The sequence below is a fragment of the Vombatus ursinus genome, unplaced genomic scaffold (assembly GCF_900497805.2).
Source record: "Vombatus ursinus unplaced genomic scaffold, bare-nosed wombat genome assembly UNPS02014797.1, whole genome shotgun sequence".
In the NCBI taxonomy this organism is placed as follows: Eukaryota; Metazoa; Chordata; class Mammalia; order Diprotodontia; family Vombatidae; genus Vombatus; species Vombatus ursinus.
This window is the reverse complement of record NW_020954575.1, coordinates 14,699,500-14,706,612: the sequence shown is the minus strand read 5'-3', so window position 1 is coordinate 14,706,612 and position 7,113 is coordinate 14,699,500. Positions and strand designations below refer to the sequence as shown.

The 7,113-nt window shown below is 43.2% G+C and overlaps 1 pseudogene; it reads right to left on the bottom strand.

The window, feature by feature from the left end:
- Positions 1 to 3,993: 3,993 nt before the first annotated feature.
- LOC114049093 lies at positions 3,994 to 4,481 on the bottom strand (annotated as a pseudogene).
- Between the last annotated feature and the right edge of the window lie 2,632 nt (positions 4,482 to 7,113).

Below are 7,113 nucleotides of genomic sequence, written 5' to 3'. Positions count from 1 at the left end.
ATTTATTGAAACCCACATGTTATCCCTCTTCAAGCTGGTCTTAGCCTCAGGATTAAAACATAGGTCAAATTATAACTTTTGATAAAGCACAGGCCTTGGTATGGGGAGGATCTGAGTTCAAATGTGACCTCATACACTCACTAGCTGTGTAACCCTGGGTAAGTCACTTAACCCCAATTGCCTCCAAAAAAAATTTACAACTTTTGATAACTCTGCCGAATCAATTGGTTTCTATACCCCAGTTTGATATTCCAAACCCTCCATTGATAGAGATTAGTATATTTGTATCTCATCTCCTTTACCTAACTATGAGCTCTTTGAGGGGCAGGGACAAAGTTCTGCCTCCTTTAGCACATCCCACAATGACCTACGCATAATCAGGCAGTTCATAAATAGTTACACTTATCTGTTGAATTGATCCAAAGGCTCCAGCCATTTATAGACTTTGTCCTCTAGAACCCGAGTCACCGGCACTGCCTCAGTGACTGTGGACTCTGCTTACGTATCTGAAGGTTTTACTGCTTCTTCCACACTTTTTTCTTTTCAAATGTATGCTTTGCTCAAAGAGCCTGCGGGTGCTTAAATGCAATAAAGTATACACTAATTAAAATATTGAAAACAACAGGCAACAATTCCTACAAGATCTGAATGGAAAGCACATAAAATAACAGCAGCTTCATTCGGACGTTTGAGAGGAGAGGCCTTTCACCAGCCCTGGGTGAAGGAGGGAGGCAGCTCTCTCCGGCTGATACAAGAGAGTGGTGTTGAGGGGGGCTTTCAAATTTGCAAAGAAAGTTTAGAGCTGGTGGGGACTCCAGGGAGACCATCGAATACAAACCCCCCAAACCCATCTCACAGAGTGGGGAAAGTGACTTGTCACTTGGGTAGTAGTAGCAGGGTCAGATTTTGACCCCAGGTCCAGTGCTCCTTTCACCAAACCACATGACTTCTGGATCAATGATAAGCTATAGATTTGCTCTCCCAAACCACATGTGCACTAGCAGGTCAGGTCTTGAGAGCACAGCTGGCTCTGTTCTTCCCCCCATCCCTCAGGATGCTAAGGGTACCCTTGAGGGACAGCAAGGATCTTCTAATGCTATCAGCTTGATCCCCCATTCCCATGTGTTGCCCCAACAATCAATTATGACCGATTACTGCCAGTGATGGTAACCACTGAACATCAATTAGCTTTTAAAAAGGGATATTTACAGAAAAAGTATATAGCCAGCACCAAAATACAAAAACAAGTCCCCTCAAAACTGGGGCATACTGTCCTCTCTAAATCTTAGTCCCTGAGGAGAGTGGATTCAAGCTTAAAGTGGTAGCTATAAACATACTCTTTCTACTTCTGGGTGCAGCCAATGGATAAGTCACACCTCCGTTTGCAGGACAGAGCATCAGGACCGACAGACCCTGTGTCAAAGGAAAGAAGACCCAGATAGTTAGTGACCCCATCCCTGATACACATTTGCCTAGGAGGCCATTGCTCATGGACCAGCCCAATGTGGGGAAGGGAAACATTCCACAGCTCAGACGAAGGAATTCTGTTGGAGGCTTTCGCAGGTACATTCAATGCTGGTGCAGCGGCCAATTAAAAGGCTTTTTTCTTCACTGAACAGTAAGCAGAAAGGAAAAAGTCACAAAATTCTTGGACCTGTTATGAAATGGGGGCAGGACTCTTCATCATCAACCCAGAAGGAGCGCCACCTTCCCCTATGCCCCCAAGAAAACCCCTGAGTCAGCACCAGGCAGAGTAGATTGAGCTTGCATGCAGGACTGGGTCTCTATTGTCTAGTCTCTGTTATACTTCAGTAAAGTGACTTGCCCAAGTCACTCACGGGTAGTAAATGGTAAAGACTGGATTTAAACCCAGGTCTTCTGACTCCACAGGCAGTTCGGCAGTACAGTGGATAGTGTGCCAGGCCTGAAGTCAGGAAGATTTATCTTTCTGAGTTCAAATCTGTCTTCAGACACTTACTAGCTGTGTGACCCTGGGCAAGTCACTTAACCCTATTTGCCTCAGTTTCCTCATCTGTAAAATGAGCTGGAGAAGGAAATGTCAAACCACTCCAGTGTCTTTGCCAAGAAAACCCCAAATGGGGTCAGGAAGAGTCAGACATAACTGGAAAAACTGAATAATAACACCTTCTGGCTCCAGTGGAAAAATACTTTTTCCCCCTCTTGTCCTGCAGGACCTTTTATTGACTAGGACTCAAGGACTAGCCCAAAGCATCACTGAATTCAAGGCTGTGTGTCTGGGGGAGCTCAACTGAAAATACTGCAGCTTTTTTCTTCTTTTTTTAACCCTAGGCTGGGCTAGCCTCGTTTGAGATATTAAAAGTCTTAAAAGATTTCCCTGTATTTGGACATTAGCTTACTTTTATTATGGCACTTTTTTGTGTATAAGTGAACTTTGATCACATAGCAGTGACTATTCTACCCACTTCCCACCCCCACACTCACAATAATTTGGTCAGTAGGTAAGGCAAGTCTTAATACTCATTTTACAGGTGGTGAAACCGAGGCTCAAAGAGAAGTGGTTTGTCCCAGATCACAAGGCTGCTGGAGTACCATAGTGGCTGGGAATCAAATCCAAGTCTTCTGAATCTTAAGTCCAAAGCTTTTCCCCCATGCCAAGCTTTTTTGCCCATTCATTATTCACAGGCAAACCTTATGCCAAATAACTGTGAATCAGCTTCTACTCTTTCTCTGTGTTTTTCCCTGTTACAAGGGAAGGCTCACTGGGTAGCAAGGGGGAAGGGGGAAGATATATCTGAGAATAACTGTGATATGAATGCAAGAAGCATCAACAACTCTTTAAAAATAAATAAAAGGGGCTGTTCTGAGAAAGGGCCATGCAGGTATTTTCTAAATATTTGTTGAATTGGACTAAGAAGAACTGAAGTTTTGCAGAATGACTTTTACTGAGATTGCTTACTGAGACTACTGTTAGTATGAGAGGGAGGGTCAACTGAAGCCATGTTGAAAATGAGAGCTCAGCTGCTTTTGATCAACAGTCTGCCAGGCTGTCCTTCTTGGCCCCAAACTCCCAACCTGAAGAGCAAGCATAAGCCCCCACCTTGGGTTTCTTTTCCCTTTTGTACTAGCAAAAATCATGTTGCTATTCTCCTAATACTTTCTTAAAAATAGTTTGGCTGGGCTTGGTGCACACAACTGCAATCCCTGCTAGTCAGGAAAGCAGACACTGGTGGATTGCTTGAGTTCAGGAGTTCTGAACTGCAGTAGAGCTAAGGCTGATCCAGAATCCATACTAAGTACAGTACTGATATGATGAGCCCCTGGGAGCGGGGGGGGGGGTCACTAGTCTGCTTAAGGAGAAACAAATGTTTCCCAGATCAGAAAGAAAAAGGGTCAAAAGTTCCATGCAAATCAGCAGCCAGATTGGGCCCATGAGTGGCCACCAAACTTCCAGCCTACGTGAGATAGGGAGACCTAGTCTCAAAAGAATAATAATAAATTGTATTGCTATCTTTTGTTTTTACCTTCTTTATATGCCTCACTGTAACTCTCCTCCATTCCCTCCCAAAGAGCCATCCCTTACAATAAAAAAATTAATGGGGAAAAAGTTCAGTAAAACTAACTGACATATCAAAAAAATCTGACATAATATGACATAGCATAACCCACACTCATGGGCCTCGCCTCTGTTGAGAAGAGAGAAGGGAAAAGGGAGAAGGAAGTAGGCATCTTTTCACTTCTCTTCTTTGAGGTCAACCTTGATCATTATCATTTCAAAGCCTTTAGTTCCTAATTTTTTTGTTGTTCTTTCCACTTCCACTATATATATATATATATATATATATATATATTCTTATTCTACTAAGTTAACTTTTCATCAGTTCACATAAGTCTTCCTATGCTTCTCTGTATCCATCATGTCTATTTCTTTTTTCTTTCTTCTTTTTTTTTTTTTTAGCTGTTCCGAGCTTTATTTAACATCAGAGAATGAGGAAATTGTTTGGGGAAATGCTGAGTAGGGTTACTATATATCAACCTTTTTTTTTACAAAATACCTCACAAAGGCATTGTCGGTGCTTAGATTCGGGGCCCGCTGGCCAGCTTCCAACCTTCCAGTTTGCCTAACTTCAAAAGGGCAGTGGTGGCACCCATGTATACACATGCTGTTGCCCTGCTGGTATAGCTGTGCATTCGAGCTCCGAGGTCACGACTGTGGCACAGCCTCCAAAGAAGTAGTTCAGGGGGTCATCTGGTTTTTCCCGAATTTGAACACTGACACAGGAAGTGATCCCAAATATGGCACCTACGGCAGCCATGGAGAACGTAAATTTCCCAGCCCTTAATATTCCCTCGGCAGTTGATTCAGGTGGGAAAAACACAAGGTGGTAGGCAGATGCCACCAAGCCCATAGCAGCATCCATCTTGGTGGTAACATAGGTCTTGCGGTGGCATTCTGTGCCATCGGGGACATCCCAGTATTCCTTTGTCAGTATAGACACCATGATCACCCCTCATCCCGCCCCAAGGGCAACTACTCCAAGTCCTGCGAGAGGCCCATCATGTCTATTTCTTAACAGCACAACAATATTCCATTACATTCATGTACTTCAACCATTTTCCAACTGATGCGTGTCTATTTTGTTTTTAGTTCTTTGCTATGACATAAAGTGTTGCTAGAAACATTGGGGTATAGATATATGGAGCCTCTCTTTCTGTCATCAATCCCTTTGCGGTGTATCAGGCCTAACAATATAATGTAATACATTCCCATCAGCCTCAATTTAGGCCAGATTAAACATGGGTGAACTCCCAGTGAGAATGAAAAGGAATACTGTGCCACTTCTCAAAACCCCCAAGTTTTGCTAATTTCTTCATCTCTTCCAGTGGTTTCTAGCCTTCACTTTTAACACAACTTCAGTAGGCTGTCTTTATCAATGAGATCAGCAATTAGGGGTCAGCATGCAAAAATCGAATTCTTGATTCAATTCAGTAAACACTTAGGTGCCCCTGATGGGCTATTTCTCAAAAGAGTACTTTTTTAAAATGAAGTCTTAAAATTTTATTGATGACTTTTCTTTTTCTCTAATAGTTCTCAAGTGCACTAGGGCACATGCAGAGCTGCCCTGCCTGCTTCTGGCTTGGGCACACGTACCCACTCAGCACTTGGGATCTTTGGGGATGACAAACTCCTTGGCTGCTTCTAACCACACCTGACTCAGTATTGAAGGACTTGTTCACTTTGGGGATCATGAAGCCATCCCATTATCGGTCATGATGCAGGAAGAGATGATGCCCAGTGGACCTTTAAAAAAGGACTGACTTGGCCCCATATTACCACCCTCGAGGTGGTCTCATGCAAGTCTGGGTCTTCTTATGAAGGATGGGGGAAGCATGGCCCTTCTCCATTCTAGCAACTTGTTGACTGGTCCCACATGATGGCAAGAGCATCCATCTTGGCAAGGTGACCCTGAGCCCGGGCCAATGGGTGTCTCTTTGGCTGCTTTGCCTGCTTCTAGATGACCAAACATAGCTTGTACAGGCTTGTGGGCAACCTTGTGAGTTGAAGAGGTCCAGAGATCAATCCATGTCCTCATTTGGTGCCCCCTGTACTTTGGAATGAGAGTTAGGCATTCTTGGAGAAGATGAAAACTTACTCAAGGCTTTTGCTTTGCTCCTTTTAGAGAGTGAGGAATGGGAGAATGGGGGAAGGAGATTTCTTTCCTCTGGAGACACAGGTAGCTGTTGGTTCAGTGGGTAGAATGCCAGGCTTGGAGTCAGGAAGTCCTGAGTTCAAATCTGGCATCAGACATTTATTAGCTGCGTGACCTTGGGCAAGTCACTTAACCTCTGTCTCAGTTTTCCTCAGCTATAAAATAGGTAGCATAATAGTACCTACTTTGGCATATAGTAGGCATGGCTCTATATAAATGCTAATTCTCTTCCCTTTGCCCCAATAATGTTGTCTTGCAGCAAAAACACACAGTCACAGGAAACAATTCACTCAATAGAGAGGGAAGGGTCCAGAGAGCACAGCAGAGTGACATGCATTATTCCCATGGGGCACAGCAGTGTGAGGATACTATGAGAAGAGAAAAGACATCATCATATCAGAAGGGAAACTACACAAAACTGTCCCCTTCCCTCCCATTCTGTTGGCCTTCCTTTATGACAAAGAAAAACATAAGTAAACCTAACCGACTCAACAATGCCTATGACAGTACATGTGGCATTCTGCATCTAGAATTCATCACCCCTGCGATGGAAAGAGGATAATGGGTTTCCTCATCTCTTCTTGGGGTCAAGATTGATCATTACAAATATGTGGGATTTTATGTAGTGGCATCAAAGATTGAGATCTGACCTTGAAGGCAGGAACACTGGGGTTCCAGTCCCACCTCTTACATGTACTAGTCATGTGACACCGAGCAAAAACCCTTAAACTCTCAAATGCTAAAAAAAAAAAAGTTGCAGAGAAGGTGCCTATCTATGATGTGTGTGTGTGTGTGTGTGTGTGTGTGTGTGTGTTTGCAGTTTTTTGGGAGTCAATTGGGGTTAAGTGACTCGCCCAGGATCACACAGCTAGTAAGTATTTGAGGCTGGATCTGAGTTCAGGTCCTCCTGACCCCAGGGCCGGTGCTTTATCCAGTCTAACTATGATGTTAGAAGAAGTGTCCACACATGGGAGTTCCATATACCAGTAAAATCACAGATCAAATCCCTTTCCATATCCCTATCTTTGAATTCTTTTAGTGTTGTTGTTTTTGTGTATGTTACTATAATCATTGTGTGTGTTGCTCTCCTGATTCTGCTTAGTTTAGTTTGCGTCAGTTCATATAAATCTTCCCAGATTTCCTTGAATTCCTTGTTTTTCTTTTTTCTTTTCTGACAGTGAAATACTCTTTTATGTTCATGTTCCTATACCACGATCTGAAATATTCCTTTTAGTAGGATCCTGGGCTCCCAACCCTTAATTGGTAATCAATACACTCATAAGCTTCAGTGACTAGAGCAATATATTTTAGAATGCTGGACTTGAAGTCAGAGAGAACTGAGTTTGAATTCCACCTTAAGTATTTATTAGCTCTGTGACCCTGGGCAAAGCACTTAAATACTCTGGGTCTCAGTTTCCTCATC